Source organism: Mesoplodon mirus (assembly GCF_964341445.2).
Source record: "Mesoplodon mirus genome assembly, chromosome: 4".
Classification (NCBI taxonomy): domain Eukaryota; kingdom Metazoa; phylum Chordata; class Mammalia; order Artiodactyla; family Ziphiidae; genus Mesoplodon; species Mesoplodon mirus.
In genome coordinates this window covers 10,767,066-10,788,453 of record NC_138979.1, presented here as the reverse complement: position 1 = coordinate 10,788,453, position 21,388 = coordinate 10,767,066, and the positions used below count along the sequence as shown (strand labels likewise).

The 21,388-nt window shown below is 39.7% G+C and overlaps 1 protein-coding gene and 1 pseudogene across 2 annotated transcripts in view; one reads left to right on the top strand and one right to left on the bottom strand.

The window, feature by feature from the left end:
* The window catches only part of GPR158 (G protein-coupled receptor 158), a gene marked incomplete at both ends in the record, with an annotated part of 315,612 nt that overhangs the window by 180,547 nt on the left and 113,677 nt on the right, over positions 1 to 21,388 (top strand). The gene's annotated exons all lie outside the window — the stretch shown is intronic.
* LOC309802543 (THO complex subunit 7 homolog) lies at positions 17,939 to 18,538 on the bottom strand (annotated as a pseudogene). The gene has a single exon. The product of its transcript is annotated as a THO complex subunit 7 homolog (transcript).

The following is a 21,388-nucleotide window of genomic DNA, read 5'->3' as shown; positions in this document are numbered from 1 at the left end:
GAGAAAATGGTTCTAATATAGTTCCTTAGTTCATCAGTACATTTCCACCGTGTTTTGAAGTTTTAGTTTAGTACTCTCCATTTTTCATCTTTCCCTCTCTCCTTTTCTTCTCATTCCATCCCTTTCTGCCTGCCTCCCTCCATTCCTTCTTTCCATTCATCATCCATCTGCTGAGCATCTGTTGAGTGCTTGGAACTATTACCCATACTGGGAATGCAGTGATGAACAGGACAAATAATATCTGTGCTCTTAAGGGGTTGATAGTCCAGTGTGGGGCTGGTAGTCATAGACAATAAAAGAAAAATAAAGAAGAATATATCAGGTGGCTAGCAAGTGCTGTGCTCAGAGTGAAATATATAAAATGAAAGGCTGTGACTTTGGAATAGAATTCTTATGGCCACCATGTAAGTTGGTATTATCCTCATTTTATATTTGAATAAACAAAAGCATAGAGAATTTAAGAAACCCATTCATTGTTACTTAGGGAATCTAGGATTACCATTTCAGGTCTGTTTGACTTTATAACTCATTTTTGCTCTTAACTACTGTGCTATACTATCTGTCATATGTTTACAGTGCAATTTTTTCTTAAATTTTAAAAAGTAGACCTCACCAACTCTGGCCCCAATGTAATAATCCAAGTTCTAGGCCTGCATGCATTCTTCGTTTTTCCTCATACCCTTATGCCTTATCAAAACTTTACATGTCCAATGCGTCATTCTTGCTAGGTGCCTACTAGTTAACTGAATAAATTAAGTTCTTGCGTGGTACCATTTCAATGGATTTATATGTTCCTTGTCTCTGCGCATTTGTGTTACTACACAGTTTTGCAATTTTTTTTTAAGTTGACTCACAAGACACTTCTTTTTTTTTTTTTTGGCTGCGTGGACTCTTCATTGTGGTGCACGGGCTTCTCTATAGTGTGGCATGCGGGCTTCAGTGCCCACAGGCTCAGTAGTTGCGGTGCGTGGGCTTAGTTGCCCCTCGGCATGTGGGATCTTAGTTCCTCGACCAGGGATCGAACCCGTGTCCCCTGCATTGGAAAGTGGATTCTTAACCACTGAACCACCAGGGAAGTCCCCAGTTTTGCACTGTAATGGCATCCTTTAATGCTTTAACCCAAGGAGCAACTCATATGTAATGGTTTAGGGGTATGTATGTATATGTGTGTATGTGTATGAATGTATATGAATGTCAGGGTGGTGGTTAGGGTACATATGGGAAGAAAAATAGTTGAAGAGATTTCTTTCTTTCTGTGCTTCTTAAGAAATATCATTTAAATAACTTCCTACTCCATCTGGTGGCAGCGGTACTAATTATGAGTTATGAAAACAGCTAGAGTGAATATAACATATTTGTGTATGCCTTAAGAGACACAAAATGCTTAATGATTACCAAAACTCGATTCCTCTTTTGAGGCACTTACATTTACTTATGCTTATTTGAGTGGTAAAGCCAGTTACATATTAAGTATGCTAAAAATAACTTTAAAAATTAATGTACTAGTATACTGAATTGCTTGCCAGTTGAAAAATATTCTGAGAGACCAATCTGTCTTTTCTAAATTCCTTAGATCTTCATTTTTAAAGCCCATTCAAATATCATGTAGGCAAAGTACTTTGCACAATTATAAACTAGGGCCTTTAGTAACTATTCCATGAACATTTAGCTAGATTTTAAAAGATGATTTTGATACTGGCTTGCCCATGAGAGGCTCACAATCTAATGGGGAAATGAATATAAGGAAATATAAGGTATATGAAAACAAGTACTACAGTTTATTGCGTGCTTGACAGGGCAGTAGGGAATAGTCATTAAGGTCATAGGCTCCAGAGTCCCTTTATGTAGGTGCCTCTCCTGGCCTCACACAAAGGAGTTCCTCAACCTTAGGTTAAGTTACCAGCCTCTCTTTGTCTCAGTTTCCTTTTCTGTAATATGGGGACAATAATAATAAATCTAATAATAATGAGTCTCATAATAATAAATCTCATAGGGTTATGGTAAAGATTAAAGTGTGTGGAATGCTTATAAACTTATTACAGCTAATGATCTGTGGAAAATGCTCAGTAAATGTTAGCCATTAATAGGGGTATGTTCAGAATATGACAGCATAAAATAAGAGTGGTTGAGGGTGGTGTGAGAAGACTTCCAAGAAGATGGGACACATGGGAAGAATCTTGAAAAGTGCATTTCACTGGTCAGACGGATAGGAGGTAAGAGGGACAGGCTAGGCTGAGAGACAGACATGTATGCAAAGACATTACAGAGCCCAGGATACATTCACAGAAGTTGAAATATTTCAGTATGAATCCTGAAAAGCCTGACGAAGCATTGGGGACTTTATCCTGTAGGCATTGGAGATAAATTGTTGAGCTGGCAAAGGATGTTAGACATCTGGGTCTGGCACCATAGAAGCAAACTTGGAAGTCACTCATTCATTTATTCAGTGTTTTTTGAGGGTGCACTAAGTTCCCAGGCATTGTTTATGGATAGTGAACAAAACAGGATGGTCTGTAATCCTATGATCGGAGTTCAAAGTCTTGTGGGGCAAAGATAAGTGAGTAAATGAATGAGTAAGTGCTGGTAAGTGCTATGAAGGAAAGTAACAGAGTAAAATGAGGGAGGATAATAGGGTTGGGGAGACTGTTTAGGAGGACGTCCCAGAGTCAGTGTCATTTAATCTGAGGTCTCAGGGATAACCAGGAGGCAGAGAACAAGGACAGGAGAGCATTCCAGGGAGAGAAAAACCACATCTTTAATGTACCCGTGTGTGAAGAAGCTTGGAGTGTCCTAGGAAGTGAAGGAGGCCAGCATGGCTAGCAAATCATAGCAGAGTGGAGAGAGATGAGCTCAGAGAGAGTCAGGTGCCAGGCATTCAGAGTTCTATAGGCCAGAGTGAAGTGTGTTATTTTATTTGAAGTGCAGTCAGAAGCCACTGAAGGATTTGAAGCAGAGGGATAAATGCTCTCATTTAGGTATTAAACTAATTTCTCTAGCTGCTCTGCAGAGAATAGATTAGTAAGGGGCAATGACGTAAAAGTGGGGGCAATGATAAGAGGCCTACTGAATTAGTCTAGGTAAGAGACAGCGGTGGCCCTGGGATGGAGACGAGTGCCTAATTTGAGATACATTTGGAGATAGAATTGATGGGACCTGCTGATGGACTTGATGTGAGAGGTGAAGAAAAAACAAAAATCAAATTTGATCCCTTCAGGTTTTATAGCTTGGGGAACTGGGTAAAGAGTGGTGCCATAGGACTTCTCTGGTGGTGCAGTGGTTAAGAATCTGCCTCCCAATGCAGGGGACACGGGTTCGAGCCCTGGTCCAGGAAGATCCCACATGCTGCGAAGCAACTAACCCATGAACCACAACTACTGAGCCTGTGCTCTAGAGCCTGCGAGCCACAACTCCTGAGCCCACATGCCTAGAGCCCATGTCCAGCAACAAGAGAAGCCACTGCAATGAGAAGCCCACGCACCACTATGAAGAGTAGCCCCCGCTCACCGCAACCAGAGAAAGCTCGCACGCAGCAATGAAGACCCAACACAGCCAAAAATAATTAAATAAATAAAATAAAATTTTTTTTTAAAAAGTGGTGCTATCTACTAAAATTAAGAAAATGTGGGACTTCCCTGGCGGTCCAGTGGTTAAGACTGCGCTTCCACTGCAGGGGGAGCAGGTTCGATCCCTAGATGGGGCAGTAAGATCCCGCATGCCGTGCTGTGTGGCCAAAAAATTTAAAAAAGAAAAAAAAAAGTGAAATACTGGAAAGAGAGTGGTTTGAAGGGTAAGGGAAGGAAAAATCAAGAGTTCCATTTTGGACATAAGTTCAGCTGTTGTTGCCAAGTTAGCACATAAAAAACATGATGCCCAATTAAATTTGAATTTTAGATCAACCATGAATAATGTTTTAGTATACGTCTGTGACAAATATTGCATACTAATACTAAAACATCCTTTTTTGTTTATATGAGTTATTTTTCTGGCAACCCTGATGGTTAAGCCACCTGTGAGAAGTCAAAGTGGAAATGTCAGGTGGGCAGTTAGATATATGAGTTGGAAGCTGAGTGCAGGAGTTTAGGCTAGAGTTTAGGAGTTATAAGCTGGGAGACATAGGAATCTAAAGTTGTGACTTAGGAAATGTACAAAGAAGAAAAAGAAGAGAATGCTCAGGACTGAACTCTTCAACATTTTGAAGAAAAAGTAAAATACAGGAACTCTTTTTGAATAATTGAGGAGTGGCCAAAGAGGTTAGAGGGATGGCAGGTCGGAGTCATATTACAGAATCCAAAAGTGGACAGTATTTTTTTTTTTTTCAGCTGGGCTGCACAGCATGCAGTATCTTAGTTCCCTGACTGATCAGGGATCAAACCTGTGCCCCCGGGCCTCCCTGGTGGCGCAGTGGTTGAGAGTCCGCCTGCCGATGCAGGGGATACGGGTTCGTGCCCCGGTCTGGGAGGATCCCATATGCCGCGGAGCGGCTGGGCCCGTGAGCCATGGCCGCTGGGCCTGCGCATCCGGAGCCTGTGCTCCGCAACGGGGGAGGCCACAACAGTGAGAGGCCCGCATACCGCAAAAAGAAAAAAAAAAACAAAAAACCTGTGCCCCCTGCAGTGGAAGCATGGAGTCCTAACCACGGGACCGCCAGGGAATTCCCAGAGGACAGGATTTAAAAGAAGGAGAGAGTGACCAACTGTGGGGAAAACTACAGAGTGATAGAATAATATGAGTGGAAAAAGTATGCAACGAATTTGGCAACACAGAGGTCATTGGCAACCTTAGCAGTGTACTTTTCTGTAATGACTGAGGAAGTAGAGAAAGCATGGTTATCTAACACTTGAAACAATCTTATTTGGGAAGGGAGCAGAGAAATAGTGTTGGCCAGACAGTGATAGTTAAAACCATGACAAATTCTGAGCTTTCCCAGGGGAGTGTTTACAGTAAGAGAAGAAGACATTTGAACCAGTATCTTTGGAATAGATAGAAGAAAAGGAAAGAGGAAAGGGGACAAAGGAGTGAGAGGTATGAGCCAACTCCAGTAGGGAAGTTTTATAGGAACGAAGAGAGAGGGACTCAAACGAGAGGGAGTTGTTAACAGTAGCAGATAATACAGAGCCACGAAGAAAATGAAGCCTAAAATAGTTCATTGCTGTACCCATGTCATGCTGTTTTAATTATGATAGTTTTACTGGGACTTAACTGTTTGGTAGCTGGTCGTCTGAATCTTTAAAATCTTTTGGATATTTTTAGTCTCTACTCTTCCATGTTTAACATTTAGGGAAAGCTTGTCAAACTCATTGCAAAAGCCTGTTGGGATTTTGATTGAGATTGCATTTAATAGTATAAGAATAATTGTCCAGTCATATAGAAAAATACATCATTAGGTCCTTCTCTAACAGCATTTGCAATAAATTCCAGATGAGCATAACTCTATGGATTTGATGATTATGAAGTTACTGAAAACTTTTATCTGGGCAGTTTCTGAGAAGTCAGATTATAGTGGCCTCAGAGATGGATTGGACATAGAAAAGTAGAGAATATAAATATACAGCATTATTTCAAGAAACTTGGCTCTAAGGTAATTAGAAAGATGCTAAGACTAAACGGCCAAAGAGGAGACTCAGGGTTGAGGGAGTTTTATCTCAGAAGATGGGAACATATTTATAAACCGCTAGAGAAATGAGAGAAGAGCAGTTTGAAAATACAGAGAAACATGGAACGGGGTCCCATGAGAACAGAAGGGAAGAGGATATTGACTTTGGACAGAAGATCTTAATTGTATCTGAGACTAGAAAAACGGTGATTCTGATGAAGTAGACATCAATAATTTGGGGTTGAGGCAACAAAGTTGGAGAAATTCTAGCTTGAACTTTCTGTCTGAGATTTGGAATAAGGTCATTTACTGAGCGTTCTTGAATAGAGTAGGGCAGAGAGCTGAGAATACTATGCAAGTTTGGCAGTAGCCACTGTAGGGGAAGGATGGGGGATGTCCAAGTGCACATCAAAGGACTGCTGAGAGCCCGGATCAAAGAGGACAGCACAGACGTTTCCCTAAAGTTCCTTTGAAAGGAAGAAAAGACAGAAAGTTGAAAATATGGGAGGTATTAGCATAGGTAGTTACGTTAACTGAATGTTTACCGTTCAAGGAACTACAGATATTTTGCACGTCGTATCTTGCTTCATGTCCATTTGTTTTTTCTTAAGTGGATTTACAAAATGATCACTCTCCAAGTTTCTTAGTACATTTACAACATTAATATATGTGGCCATTAATTAATTTGAGAGAAATGCCCAGGAGGGAAAGAAATAACAGTAATTAGCATCTTCAGTCACAAATGGAGAAAATAATGCCTAAAGATACTCCTGAGGTCATAACGCAAGCCGTTCTTTATCCATAATTAAATGAACAACATCTTCCAGATTCAATGAAAAGGGCATATTTTATTAATAGAAGACTTTAGCGTGAATATTATAGTTGTGTGGCATCTTGACCCATTTCTGTCTCAGGAGCTCAGTAGCTAGTTATAGTTGATATATCCCAGTTAGAACTGAAGTCAGGGAGATTTATTTTGTGAGTTTTATTTCCTAATCCAGCAGGGATCAGCAAAGTATGACCTGCTGACTGTTTGGGGAAAAAAATCAGAAGAGGAAGAATGTGTCATGACACGTGGAAATTACATGGAATTCACATTTCAGTGTCCCTAAATTAAGTTTTATTGGAATACAGCCACACTTGCTTATCTGCATGTTGTTTCTGGCTGATTTCACACTGTAGTGGCAGAAGTGAGTAGTTGTGATGGACATGGAAAGCCTAAAATATTTAGTATCTGGCCCTTTACTGAAAAAGTTGGCTGTCACTTAAAATACAGCACCTGCCTGGTCCAGTTTCCATCCCCACTTCTCCCATCTCTCAGTGCCTTGCTTCTTGGTGCTATATATTCCAGGGATGTTTGTCTTTTCATAAGGAACTCTTTTTTAAAATTAATTAATTAATTTATTTATTGTTGGCTGCGTTGGGTCTTCGTTGCTGCATGCGGGCTTTCTCTAGTTGCGGCGAGCGGGGGCTACTCTTCGTTGCGGTGTGTGGGCTTCTCATTGCGGTGGCTTCTCTTGTTGCGGAGAATGGGCTCTAGGCGCGCAGGCCTCAGTAGTTGTGGCATGCAGGCTCTAGAGTGCAGGCTCAATAGTTGTGGTGCACGGGTTTAGTTGCTCCGCGGCATGTGGGATCTTCCCAGAGTAGGGCTTGAATCCGTGTCCCCTGCAGGGGCAGGCAGATTCTTAACCACTTTGCCACCAGGGAAGTCCTCATAAGGAACTCTTAAACACTAAAAAGACTAGACCCAAATGAATGAATGTACAGTGCTGGGATTTCAGGTACAGGTCAGGATGTCTGGATATATTTTGGCTAAAAGGTCACCTTGGCATCCTTTAATTCCACCGTACAGTCACTTGTGTCAGCTACAAACATGATTCTAATTGCGAGCATTTGCTAGTTTCCTGACCTGCTGTTCTCTTTGTGATATGCCAGGCCCTTCAGATCCTGAACTTAAAATTTCAAAACAACTTTCACAGGCAGAACGGTTGAGCAAGGGGGCAGGGCAGCTAGGCCTCAATCTGCCTTTCAAACATAGCTACAAAGAGCCCAAGTCCTTTGCTGGTTCTGGGTTCTGTGGGCCTGAGGAGCGTGGCTTGGCTGCCTTGGATCATAATGTTCAATTTTATTAAAGTTTTTACTTTACCAAAACAAAATTTCATTTGGCCCATGAGCTCTTGGGCCACTGCTAGTTCATATTCAATTTAGCTTTGTTAGTACATTCAAGGGTGGATCTTGCTCAGCTGGAGTGCAGTGTAGTGTGTGTCTCCTATACGTTTGGAAGCCTCTTAGACTTTCCTGTATCCGTGTTCCTCAAACTAGAGGTCACAAGCCGTCCTTTGAGGGGCCTGCAGAGCTCATTTGCCTCCCCTTCCTCGTATTTATGTCTATAGTACTTTCTGTCGTTTGGCTTTCCCTGTCCACCCGGATAGAATCACAGGGCTCTAAGCCACAGGGCAGGCAACCACGACAGGGAGTTTTCTTTCCATTGGAGATCTTTAGAGTTGAGCTGTCATGAGACCAAGGTTCTCTCCTGTCTTCCTCTTCCACATCTATGAAGATCATGCTCTTCTTCACACACCTGTAAATATGTAACCTGGCTTCCTTGGGGGCAGAAGGTGAACCTGTTCTTGGTAGGTTTTCCTGTCTGCAATACTGCAAAGCGATGAATTTCTCTGGGGCTTCCCTTCAATGTTGGATCTGAACTCTTCCTCCAGATTTTCACTCTTGTCTCTTGGCACAGATCAGAGAAGAGAAATGGACTGAAAGTGAGCTGAGCATGTGAACCTCGGCCACCATCTTCAGGCTGGGCCCAGCTCTGCCTAACCCTGAGAGACAGGGTTAGACTGTCTTAAGAAAAGACACTCTTGGCTGTGCCTTGAGCTGGGTTCCTTTGCCATAACCAGTAAGAGAGAAAACAGAGCCTCTCAAACAACGACTTCATTAATTGACTTGCTAGTTGATGTTTGTAGAAGAAAAGCATGGGTTTCCATTTTCCCATTTAATTATCCATAATAGCACCCTCCCAACTGTGCCTAGGAAATGCATCTGACCGGGAGACATTGGTTTCATTTGGAAGAAAGCTGAGTTGACATGAGAAAAAGTTTAAGTTGAGGAGAAGTAGGATTCTCATCGACCCTTTTCCTCTTCCTTCTCTTGCTTTGCAAAGTCTGTGAGACTTAAATTATCTTTATAATGCTATAATTAGCAAAGCGACAATTTCTTATTTATCACAGATCCTAGAAATATGCGGGATTTTTGAGAAATTGAAATGTTTTTAAAGCTTGTTTGCCCATTCTAATGACTTGCCAGTTTATTTTATTATTTCTCCATAAAATATTACTGAATTTAAATATAATGCTGTTTTATAATACTGCTGAGGGCTCTTAAGGATATATGTTATTTTCTATTTCAGAATGTAATATTCAGATAGGATCATTTTTGACATTTCAGTAATGCAGTCAATTTTTAGCTCTAGGATACAAATTTAAAATAGATTAGAGGTAGGACTCCTAGTCTCATTTCTAAAACATTTGGCCTCATTTTCCTTGTGAAAACTAGGAAGGATAGGGAAGAAAGGTGAATAATAATAGCAGAGAAGCTTAAAACAAATAAAAAAGGCCATAACCTTTATTGGCCTATGGCAGTAGAAATTTAATTCATAATTATTATGGGAGCTCTTACCATCCATACCTACTGTTTACTCAACTTTCGTCTTTGAGCTTCTGCACTCTTTTATTTCTAGAACTTTTTCTTCTTACTCAATTCTACCCCCTCCACTTAGCGCACACAGACGCTTCACTAAAGCCGTGGTTCTGCTGCTCTGCCCTGGCTACTTGCTTCTATTTAAAGGTGTCTCTACACCTGATTCAGTTTGTGGTTAGAAAAGCATGTGCTGGCGATGCCCAGATAACCAGTTTTCCTGCTTCTGGCTCTTGTGACTTGGGGTTTGCGCTTTCTGCTTTGGAATTCATTCCATGATTCTCCTCCTCATGACTGCTAGGCCCCGGCTAACCTATTTAGACACTATTATTAGATACTGACTGCTGGTGGGTGACTACTTTTTCCAGTGAAGTGTTGTGTGCTTGGCTTGGGTGGGTGTCACTTAAATCTATTAGGCTATCAGTTTCAGAATCCCCTGTGCAGCCTTTTAAAATTTGGATGAACGTACCCCTTCTCAGATCTTAGGAATAAGTTCTTAGAATGGGGTCTATATGCACGTATAATTTTTTAAATTGTCATAGGTATTTCTAAGGTACCTCTAGGGTTGAGAACCATGGACTTAAAATCTTGAAAATCATCCTCATGCCCTGTTCTATGGCTGGAGGTAAACCCTAAAAACACTTCATCTGGGGGAGACATGAGACTTTTCTTTATTAATCTTGTGTTCTCACAATCACATAGACAACATAACCTATACAAACCATAGTTAATCTGTCTTTTTGGCTTTCATGGACCAGGGAGATATAAAACCAAGGGGAGATGTATTCTGGAGAGCAGTGACTTTCAGAGACAATGGAGCATGGTGGAGAGAGACAGGGCCATTTGAACTGTTCCAGATTCACTTGGTGAAATGAAATTCCTGAGCTGTTTACCCCAGACCATGATATTTATTTTTAAATGTCTGTGAATGTAGAGAGAGCACACATGTGAAAGCTGATTCTAAGAGAAGTCAAATATGGAGAAGGCCATTGATTAATCTACTCTGGTTGTTAGCAGCATGAAGGACTAAGAGAGACCATAAATGCTATACAAACTACAAAGGAGGTTGAGGGTTTTTTTTTTTTTTTCCTTCGACACAAATAAGCAAACAGAGAAATGCTTGCCTGAAAGTAAATGAGCAGTTGGGCACAACAGCAAATGAACCAACAATGCAGAAGGCAAACACTAGTGGTTCACCAGTGAGATAAATATGGGCAATAAGCTGAAAGACATGACTGCTTGAGGCAGATGTGACAGAAACAGACAGCAGATGAGAATCACGTATAAATCACAGAGGCAGCTGGAGTTCACAATCCCCTGTCTTCCCTGTTATTAGTTCACCCTCTCTTTCCCTATTATCTCTTCCTAAACAACCTCAGACATTTCCTCTGCACTCCGGACCCAGAGTCCCAGCTCGCTGACTGGTATTCCTGCTTGTGTCTCTATACCTCAGTATGTTTAAAACCAGCTCCGGCTCTTCCTCTGCCAAACCTAATCCACTCCCTCTCCTGCCACCAGCATCCATCAAAGATAGAGGCTGTGTTAGATCCACAGCATCATCCTTGACACTTCACTCTCCCTCACCCTCCAGAGCCAGCCCATCACAAATTCCTGTCAAGCTGCACCTCACGTGGACTCGCTTGTCTCCGTCTCTGCTGCCACCATCCTGGTCCAAGATACTATCATCTCTTCCCCGGATGGTCATACTGTCCTCCTGCACTCATACAACTTCTTCTTCAAGATCTTCTCTACCCTGCAGCCAGAGAGATCTTTTCTAAATTCAGTTTAATCTTTGTACAACCAGTCTCTTTCCTTAGAAACCCTTCGATGGCCTTTTACTGCTGTAGGATAGAGAACAAAATCCTAAACCGTACTTGTACGTACTGGCGTGATTGACATTGGCTGTCTTTACAACTTCAACATTTACTTCTCTCTCCTTCTTTTGGCACTTCAGCCAAACCCCTCTGTCACGTGATGAGACACGCACCCCAGGGACTTAGCACCTGTGGGTCCTCTACTTGGAACACTATCACTTTTCTCCCTCCATCACCACCTACCTAGTCAGCTCCTTTTTCTCCTCCCAGGCTTTCAGATCTCAAGCATCCATCACTCTCAAGAAAGCATCTCCCAAGCTCTCACTCTTTGTCAGATTTCTTTTCCATATCCTTTTGCAGTTCTGAATAGTCTTCCTATGGAACAGTGTTTCCCAGCCTTGGTGCTATTCACATTCTGGACTAGAGAACTCTGTGTTGTGGGGAGCTGTTCTGTGCATTGTAAGTAGCATTCCTGACCTCTACCCCCTGGATGCAACTTGTGACAATTAAAAACATCTCCAGACATTGTCAAATACCTCCTGAGGAGCAAAGTTACCCCCTTTGAGAACCACAGCTTTAGAGCAACTACCTCTACTTCAGTCTGTGATGTATTGAGTATGTTTTTCCTAAAAAAAATTGAATACTCCATGACATCATGAACTCTGTGTGTGTGTGTGTGTGTGTTTTGAATGAAATAATGGGAAAAAAAACCCAAAACACCATAGGAGAATAATGTCACTATTTGATTTTAATCTCCAAAGTTCATTCTTTCTTTCTTGTCTAGAAGGAAATTTGAGAACTACATCCATAATATTATTGAATTTCAAATCAGCATAATCTTGAGGTAGAGTTCACTAGAGAACATTAGTCATGGGGTACATGCTTCTGGTCCACTACTGGAAACCTCCAGATCATTAGGCTTCTTGAGGAAGAGGGTCAACTTCTCTATATCTAAACAAGCATTCTAAAAATTATACACCTTCTTCATCTAGCTAGGTGGTAACTTGATATTATTAACTATTTGGTGGAAAACTATACAATATAGCTAGAATTTAAGCTTGAAATGGAGTACAAAGCCTTTCTTTCTAGAGGAATGTACATAGAGGAATGTACTTTATACCTTCTGTGATATTTTCTAGCAGCTTCAGGTAGCTGATGAAAAAGGTAGATATAAACACAGTAATAATAAGCAGAAAAGTAAATAACAGTGGGTAATCAGAGGGAGCAACACTTGATTCTAAATGGAAAGAAACATCGGGAATGTCTTTCTAGAAAAGGCAGTATTTGAACTGCTTTGAAAGATGAGTAGGAATTTTCTAGGTAAAAGGACAAAACCTGCAAAGTTCTTGGGATTAAAAAGAGCGCAGTGGAACACAGCATGTGGTCTCTAGAATGTTTGAGATGAAGCTGGAAAGGTTGGAAGAAGCTAGAACATGAAGAGCTTTAGATGCTGAGATAAGGAATTTGGATTTATTTATAGAAAACTATCCCAAGGATTTAAAAAAGGAAATGGTATGGTTGCATTCGTATTTTATTAGAAATCTCTGGCTGAATGTGGAAGATAACCTAGAATGTATGAGACTGCAAGTTTAGAGACCAGTCAGGGATCTGTTATACTAGTTTCCAGGAGAAATGAAGACAAACATGACTTAGGACAGTGACATAGGGGTGGGAGAAAGGGAATGATTTCCAAGCACAATGAGGAAGTAGAAATGAAATGGTAGAGAGACCTTCAAGATGGCAGAGGAATAAGACGTGGAGATCACCTTCCTCCCCACAGATACATCAAAAATACCTCTGCATGTGGAACAAATCCTACAGAACACCTACTGAACGCTGGCAGAAGACCCGAGACTTCCCAAAAGGCAAGAAACTCCCCATGTACCTGGGTAGGGCAAAAGAAAAAAGAAAAAACAGAGACAAAAGAATAGGGACAGTGGGGAGCTGGGAGCTGAGGCTTGGGCTTCGGAGGACAGATCCCAGGGAGAGGACGGGGGTTGGCTGCGTGAACACAGCCTGAAGGGGCTAGTGCGCCACAGCTAGCCAGGAGGGAGTCCGGGAAAAAGTCTGGAACTGCCGAAGAGGCAAGAGACCATTGTTTCAGGGTGCACGAGGAGAGGGGATTCAGAGCTCCAGAGACGGTTGTGAGCCGTGGCTATCAGCGGGGAACCCAGAGACATGAGATGCTAAGGCTGCTGCTGCAGCCACCAAGAAGCCTGTGTGCAAGCACAGGTCACTGTCCACACCTCCCCTCCCGGGAGCCTGTGCAGCCCGCCACTGCCAGGCTTCCGTGATCCAGAGACAACTTTCCCGGGACAACACACGGCACATTCCGTACCCCGCCCTCCCCCCTGCCTGAGTGAGCCAGAGACCCCTAATCAGCTGCTCCTTTAACCCTGTCCTGACTGAGCGAAGACCAGACGCCCTGTGGCGACCTACACGCAGAGGCAGGTCCAAATCCAAAGCTGAACCCCGGGAGCTGTGTGAACAAAGAAGAGAAAGAGAAATCTCTCCCAGCAGCCTCAGGAGCAGCAGATTAAATCTCCACAATCAACTTGATGTACCTGCATCTGTGGAATACCTGAATACACAATGAATCATCCCAAAATTGAGGCGGTGGACATTGGGAGCAACTGTAGACTTCGGGTTTGCTTTCTGCATCTAATTTGTTTCTGGTTTTATGTTTATCTTAGTTTAGTATTTAGAGTTAATTATCATTAGTAGATTTGTTTATTGATTTGGTTGCTCTCTTCCTTTTTTTTTTGTATATAGATATATATTTTTCCTTTTCCTCTTTTTGTGAGTGTGTATGTGTATGCTTCTTTGTGTGATTCTGTCTGTATAGCTTTGCTTTTACCATTTGTCCTAGGGTTCTATATGTTCTTTTTTTTTTCTTTAAAAAAATTTTTTTAGCATCCTTATTGGAGTGTAATTGCTTTAAAATGGTGTTAGTTTCTGCTTTATAACAAAGTGAATCAGTTGTACATATACATATGTCCCCATATCTCTTCCCTCTTGCATCTCCCTCCCTCCCACCCTCCCTATCCCACCCCTCTAGGTGGTCACAAAGCACTGAGCTGATCTCCCTGTGCTATGCAGCTGCTTCCCACTAGCTATCTGTTTTACGTTTGGTACTGTATATATGTCCATGCCACTCTCACTTTGTCCCAGCTTACCCTTCCCCCTCTCCGTATCCTCAAGTCCATTCTCTAGTAGGTCTGCATCTTTATTCCCGTCTTGCCCATAGATTCATCTGATCATTTTTTTTCTTTTTCTTTTAGATTCCATATATATGTGTTAGGATATGGTATTTGTTTTTCTCTTTCTGACTTACTTCACTCTGTATGACAGTCTCTGGGTCCATCCACCTCACTACAAATAACTCAGTTTTGTTCCTTTTTATGGCTGAGTAATATTCCATTGTATATATATGCCACATCTTCTTTATCCATTCATCTGTTGATGGACACTTAGGTTGCTTCCGTGTGCTGGCTATTGTAAAAAGATCTGCAATGAACATTGTGGTACATGACTCTTTTTGAATTATGGTCTTCTCAGGGTATATGCCCAGTAGTGGGATTGCTTGGTCATATGGTAGTTCTAGTTTTAGTTTTTTAAGGAACCTCCATACTGTTCTCCATAATAGCTGTATCAATTTACATTCCCACCAACAGTGCAAGAGGGTTCCCTTTTCTCCACACCCTCTCCAGCATTTATTGTTTGTAGGTTTTTTGATGATGGCCATTCTGACCAGTGTGAGATGATATCTCATTGTAGTTTTGATTTGCATTTCTCTAATGAATAATGATGTTGAGCATTCTTTCATGCGTTTTTTGGCAATCTGTATATCTTCTTTGGAGAAATGTCTATTTAGGTCTTCTGCCCATTTTTGGATTGGGTTGTTTGTTTTTTTGATATTGAGCTTCATGAGTTCCTTGTATATTTTGGAGATTAATCCTTTGTCAGTTGCTTCATTTGCAAATATTTTCTCCGATTCTGAGGGTGGTCTTTTCATCTTGTTTATGGTTTCCTTTGCTGTGCAAAAGGTTTTAAGTTTCATTAGGTCCCATTTGTTTATTTTTGTTTTTATTTCCATTTCTCTAGGAGGTGGGTCAAAAAGGATCTTGCTGTGATTTTGAAGGAATAGGTTTTGAAGGAATAGGTTTGGATGGACAAAGGTGAGTTTGGTTTTGGACATGCTGAGATTAAGTCATCCATGGACCCTAGTTGGAGAAGCCTGGAGTGGTGCTCAGAAGAGAGGTCAGAGCTAGAGATAGATTTGAGTTACCACGATGGGGTATTCACTGATGCTGTGGTAATGAAATAGGTATTCCAGAGAAAGGATGTGAAGAAGAGGGGAAGGCTTACTGTGTGCCACTGAGGAAGAGTTTAGATAACAAAACGCTTGTCCTAAGTCTTTATCCAAAACTTGAATCACCTGAGGGATTTATATTTTAAGATTCAGGAAGGGAAAGTAATCGAATTATTTTCATGTCCATGTGCTCTGATTTATTTATTCTGCTGGTATCAGGAGAACTGATGTTGAAATGCCTTAAAATAAGTTCTATCTATTTACAGCTCTCTGTGAGTCTGGAAGTCACAAAATCTTTGTAAATTTTCCAAGTCTTTGAGAACAGCCTTCACGATATGTGCTTTCAGACTACAGGCATATGGTGAGAGTTTGCTTGCCTTCCGAAAGCAGACATTGAGAAACAGGAGAGTTTGGATATAGTTTAGACAGTGTTTGAACTGATTTAGCAGTAATGGGTCAGCTCTGTTTTAATGACTATATTTTATTTTCTTGAGAGCATACATTGTGGATGTTCTCATGGATTTCCATATATATATTTCAGAATTTTTAATATTTTATCTGGCATGTAGTCCATTCATATTCATGAGTAGACATGTGAATATGGTCATTTTAATGATGTAAAGCAAAAACACTGTATGTAATTCTCTTGTAATTGACGAGCTCAAGTTCTAGCCTATTTTTTACTTGAAATAGATTTGACATATAACATTGTATAAATTTAAGGTGTATATGTTTTTTGATACATTTGTATATTGTATGATTGCTATTGTAGTAATAATTAGCACCTCTATCACATCACATGAATTGTCTTTTTTTAGTGGTTAGACTCATTAAGTTCTAGTGTCCTAGCAAGTTTGATGGTTGTAATACAATGTTGTTATCGATATTCTAGCCTATTTTCTTCTTATATTGGGTTACTATAAAAATGTGTCTGCCAAAACCACTTGTAAACAAGTAGGTAATATGAACAGATTCTCCTGTGAATTGACGTGAATGTTTACCAGCAAATAGATACATTTTGTTCTTATAAGACAAATAAGCAACTTTTTTGTATTTGTAGTGATATTTTAAGTTGGTAGATAAAATAGGGATGATAATACAACAAAATCTTCTGTCAGTTTTAATAATAGCAAATGGGGTTTTTGTTGCTCTGTTTGTTTTTATAGTGCCCTTTTGGAAAAAGGCATTTTCTGAGGCCAGAAAAAAAGTGATTTTTGAAAGGCCATACAAAATGTTATTTCAAATTTAAACATAATTGAAATATATTAGCAAAAACTTACTCATATCAGAAATGAATTCAGGAACTCATTGAATGACAAAATTGTTTATACCTAAGAAGAACAGAATCAGAACTTAGCAATAGATTTCTAGACACTATTTTCAAAATAATTTTTTGTGTGCAAAGAGAAATTAGCAGGCATATAGTTTTATATAGTTATGGTACATTTTCCTGTAAATAGTGTATTCTTGAAGAATTGAATTTAATTTGAATTTTTAATAGATCTTATTGAATAGAATAAATAATAGAATATTTATTAGAATAATAATAGAATAAATAGAATAAACTAATACTAATAAAGTTTACCCAAAGACACTGAGCCAGTAAGCAAAACTCAGATCATAAAGACTTCAGAGCTTACCTATTTTTTAAATTTTTATTTTATATTGGAATATAGTTGATTTACAATGTTGTGTTAGTTTCAGGTGTACAGCAAAGTGATATATTTATACATATGTCTATTCTTTCTCAGATTCTTTTCCAATATAGGTTATTACAGGGTAATGAGTATAGTTCCCTGTGCTATTCAGTAGGTCCTTGTTGATTATCTATTTTATATATAGTAGTGTGTATGTTAATCCCAACCTCCTCGTTTATCCCCCGCCCCATCTTTCCCCTGTGGTAACCATAAGTTTGTTTTCTATGTTGTGAGTCTATTTCTGTTTTGTAAATAAGTTCATTTGTATCATTTTTTAGATTCCACATATAAGTGATATGGCATTTGTCTTTCTCTGTCTGACTTACTTCACTTAGTATGATAATCTCTGAGTCCATCCATGTTGCTGCAAATGGCATCATTTCATTCTTTTTTTATGGCTGAGTAATATTCCATTGCATATACGTACCACTTCTCCTTAACAGGTTACATGTTTAATTACCACCCTATGTGTGATATTCCTGTTTCTTGGAGTGTGGGTAGAGAACTCTGAGCTTCCTGTCAATTTCTTGCTCCCTTTCTTGTAGGGCTCTCTTCCATCTTTGCAAAGTGATCAGATAGAAGTCTCCTTTTTGATTATTATAAATCAAGTTGCTGTGAACATTCTTTTTTGTTTTTTGACTTGAAAGCATTTTATTAAACATTTTTGAATGTTGCTTCCTACTTTTAAGTATAAAAAAGGCATTTCAATATAAACAAATATATAATGAAGTCATCTTCCTTTATGTGAAGAAATATGAATGAACTGTGCATTAATATTTAAAGGCAAAGTAGTTCATTGTCAAAACTTTAAATATCTCAAGAGCACAACAAATTCTGAACACACTAAGATCATATTGCTACTTCAGTATCCTTGGGAATGGTGAGTGATTAGTTGGTCTGTGGTTTAGGATTGGTTTCCATGCTTGTTTCTTGAGCCTCTTCTACCTCTGAGAGCTTTTTATCATTTTCCAGTGTTTGTTGAAGTTCATGGATGGTGCTAAGAAGAACGTGAAACTGTTTCCTTCTCAATTCCAGCTTATCTTCAATACTTCATTTAATATGTGAAAGATGCTCTAATTCCTTACCCAGAGCCTGTAGTTCCTTTAATGTCTCATGCCTGTCTGGATGACACAGAATCACTTTTGCCAATGCATCATATTGTTGGCTCTCTTTTCGCATTCATTTTGCTTGAAGAATTTGCTTTTTGCACTCAGCGATTTTTTCATGTGCTCCAGCAATACTACCTTCTATTTCTTTGTAAATTTTTTCATTATTTTCCATTTCTCTGAGATTCATATCATATACCAGCAAACTTTTGCCCATTGAAAATTCACATTGGGACAGTGTGCTCAGCATACGTTGGTACTGGCTGTATCCCTCTTCCTGGGATCCAGAGTTGTACCACTTAATGAAACTTTTCGCTAGCAGATTAATTTCCCCATCATCTCCAGTGCCATTTCCATCAATGAGGAGACGCTTCTGTATGACTTCATTATCAGTCACGGCTCCCACATGCGCAGTGGTGGTAGCCACTGTGAACATTCTTATGCAAGTTTTTTTTTTGCAATCAAATGTTTTTCTTTCACCTACGAATAGAATTGCTTGGTCACAGGGCAGATGTATTTTTAACTTTCATAAGATGATGCCAAACCATTTTCCAAAGTGGTTGTACAGTTTGAAATTCCCATTTTATATTCCCATTAGCAATGTATGGAAATTCCCCTTGCTCTAAATCCGCTCCACATTTGGTATTGTCAGTCTCTTTAATTTTAACAGTTTTAGAAGGTATCTTTTTATAATTTTAATCTTTTCAACCTTTCTGTGAGATTAGAGTTTTAAACTGTTCTGTATTGTAAAAGCAATATATTTTACAGAGTTTGGAAAAGACTGAAAATTTAAAGCAATAATGTAAAAATTACCTATAAGTCTGCAATTTAGTTTTCTAAACATTTAGTATAAAATTATTTTCATATATATAAATTATAATCTTATACTCTTTGTCATTAAATATGCCCCCAAACCTTGAATTTTATGACATAATATTATTACACTATAGAGTATATTATAATTCATTTTACCATTTGTCAACTTTTTGGGATGTGGATTGCCCCTAATTTTGTCCCGATATAAATAATACTGTGTGTGAAACATTCTTTTTTTTTTACATTTTTTTAAACATCTTTATTGGAGTATAATTGCTTTACAATATTGTGTTTCTGCTGTATAACAAAGTGAATCAGCTATATGTATACATATAACCCCATATCCCCTCCCTCTTGTGTCTCCCTCCCTCCCACCCTCCCTGTCCCACCCATCTAGGTGGTCACAAAGCACCGAGCTGATCTCCCTGTGCTGTGTAGCTGCTTTCCACTCGCTATCTATTTTACATTTGGTAGTGTATATATGTCTATGCTACTCTCTCACTTCGTCCCAGCTTACCCTTCCCCCTCCCCGTGTCCTCAAGGCCATTCTCTACGTCTGCGTCTTTATTCCTGTCCTGCCCCTGGGTTCATCAGAACCATTTTTTTTTTTAGATTCCATATATATGTGTTAGCATATGGTATTTGTTTTTCTCTTTCTGACTTACTTCACTCTGTATGATAGACTCTAGTTCCATCCACCTCACTACGAATAACTCAATTTCATTTCTTTTTATAGCTAATATTCCATTGTATATATGTGCCACATCTTTATCCATTCATCTGTCAATAGACACTTAGGTTGCTTCCATGTCCTGACTATTGTAAATAGTGCTGCACTGAACATTGTGGTACATGACTCTTTGAATTATGGTTTTCTCAGGATATATGCCCAGTAGTGGGATTGCTGGGTCATATGATAATTCTATTTTTAGTTTTTTAAGGAACCTCCATACTGTTCTCCATAGTGGCTGTATCAATTTACATTCCCACCAACAGTGCAAGAGTGTTCCCTTTTCTCCACACCCTCTCCAGCGTTTATTGTTTGTAGATTTTTTGAAGATGGCCATTCTGACTAGTGTGAGGTGATATCTCATTGTAGTTTTGATTTGCATTTCTCTAATGATTAGTGATGTTGAGCATCCTTTCATGTGTTTGTTGGCAATCTGTATATCTTCTTTGGAGAAATGTCTATTTAGGTCTTCTGCCCATTTTTGGATTTGAAGCATTCTTATAACTAAATCTTGTGTGTGATTCAGATTACTTCCTTGGAGCAACTTCCTGCCAGATCACAGTGTTGTCTCATTGTCTCATTTGCAGTCTTTATAGCTCATTGTATTTAACAGAAATTCCAGAATAATTTAAAATCCCACGGTTGCTATCAGGTGTCCTTATCGTTTGCCTGCTTAAGAAGAATTCCTTCCTCACCACTATAGATGTTCTTTCTGTTAGGAAGTGATGCTCATGAATGTTGCTTTCCACATTAATTTCAGTTGTGATAAGTGTTCCACTCATGGAGGCACTCTGTGTGATGAGTACAGAACATGGAAACTTATTGGGTAGTTCTATGAAACTCCTGTGTCTACCGCCTGGTGTGTTACAGTGAAGACACTTAAAAAACCCTATATTGTGTGAAAAGTCAGTGAAAGTAAGACCTGAGGAATGAGTTGATGTGAGCCAACTGAGGGTTAGGGAGGGCGGTGGAAACAGGCAAAGGTGAGGGAACAGGATGCACTCTGACAGCGCTAAGGTGGGGAGAAGCTGCATCTTAGAACTGAAAAGTGGCCAGGTTGGCTGAAGCATAGTGAGCGCAGGGGACAGGGGTGCTGGACGGGGCTGAAGGGGAAGCAAGGCCACGAGGTCCAGGCCTCTCACCTGATTCAGGATTTTGACTGTTACAGCTTGCAAGAATGTGATAACAATGACTGATATTAAATGTCCTTTTTTTCACTTTTCCATGCTTTTTCACCTGAAATTTCACCATGGCAGATATTGGCGTTGTGAATTTTTTTTTACATGATAAATTTTTGTTTATTCCCTTTTTCTCTGGACTTAACTTTTTCCATTTTTTTCTTCTTCTCTATCTTCACTATCTTGCTTTCTTCCCCCATAAATATAAATGCTTACTACATGCCAGACCCTGGAGATGATTTTTGAATACCTCTCCTTTTGAAGCTTGTGGTTAAGTCTCTTGTAGACAGACTCTAATTTGGTTGTGTTTCATCATTTTTTACCTATTCTGAGTATCTGCCTATCTCCCTCCATTCATCCCTTCTCTTCTTTCTTCTTTCCTTCCTTTTTTGACATTTAGGATATTTAGTTGGTTATTACTTAAATAATAAATGAATACA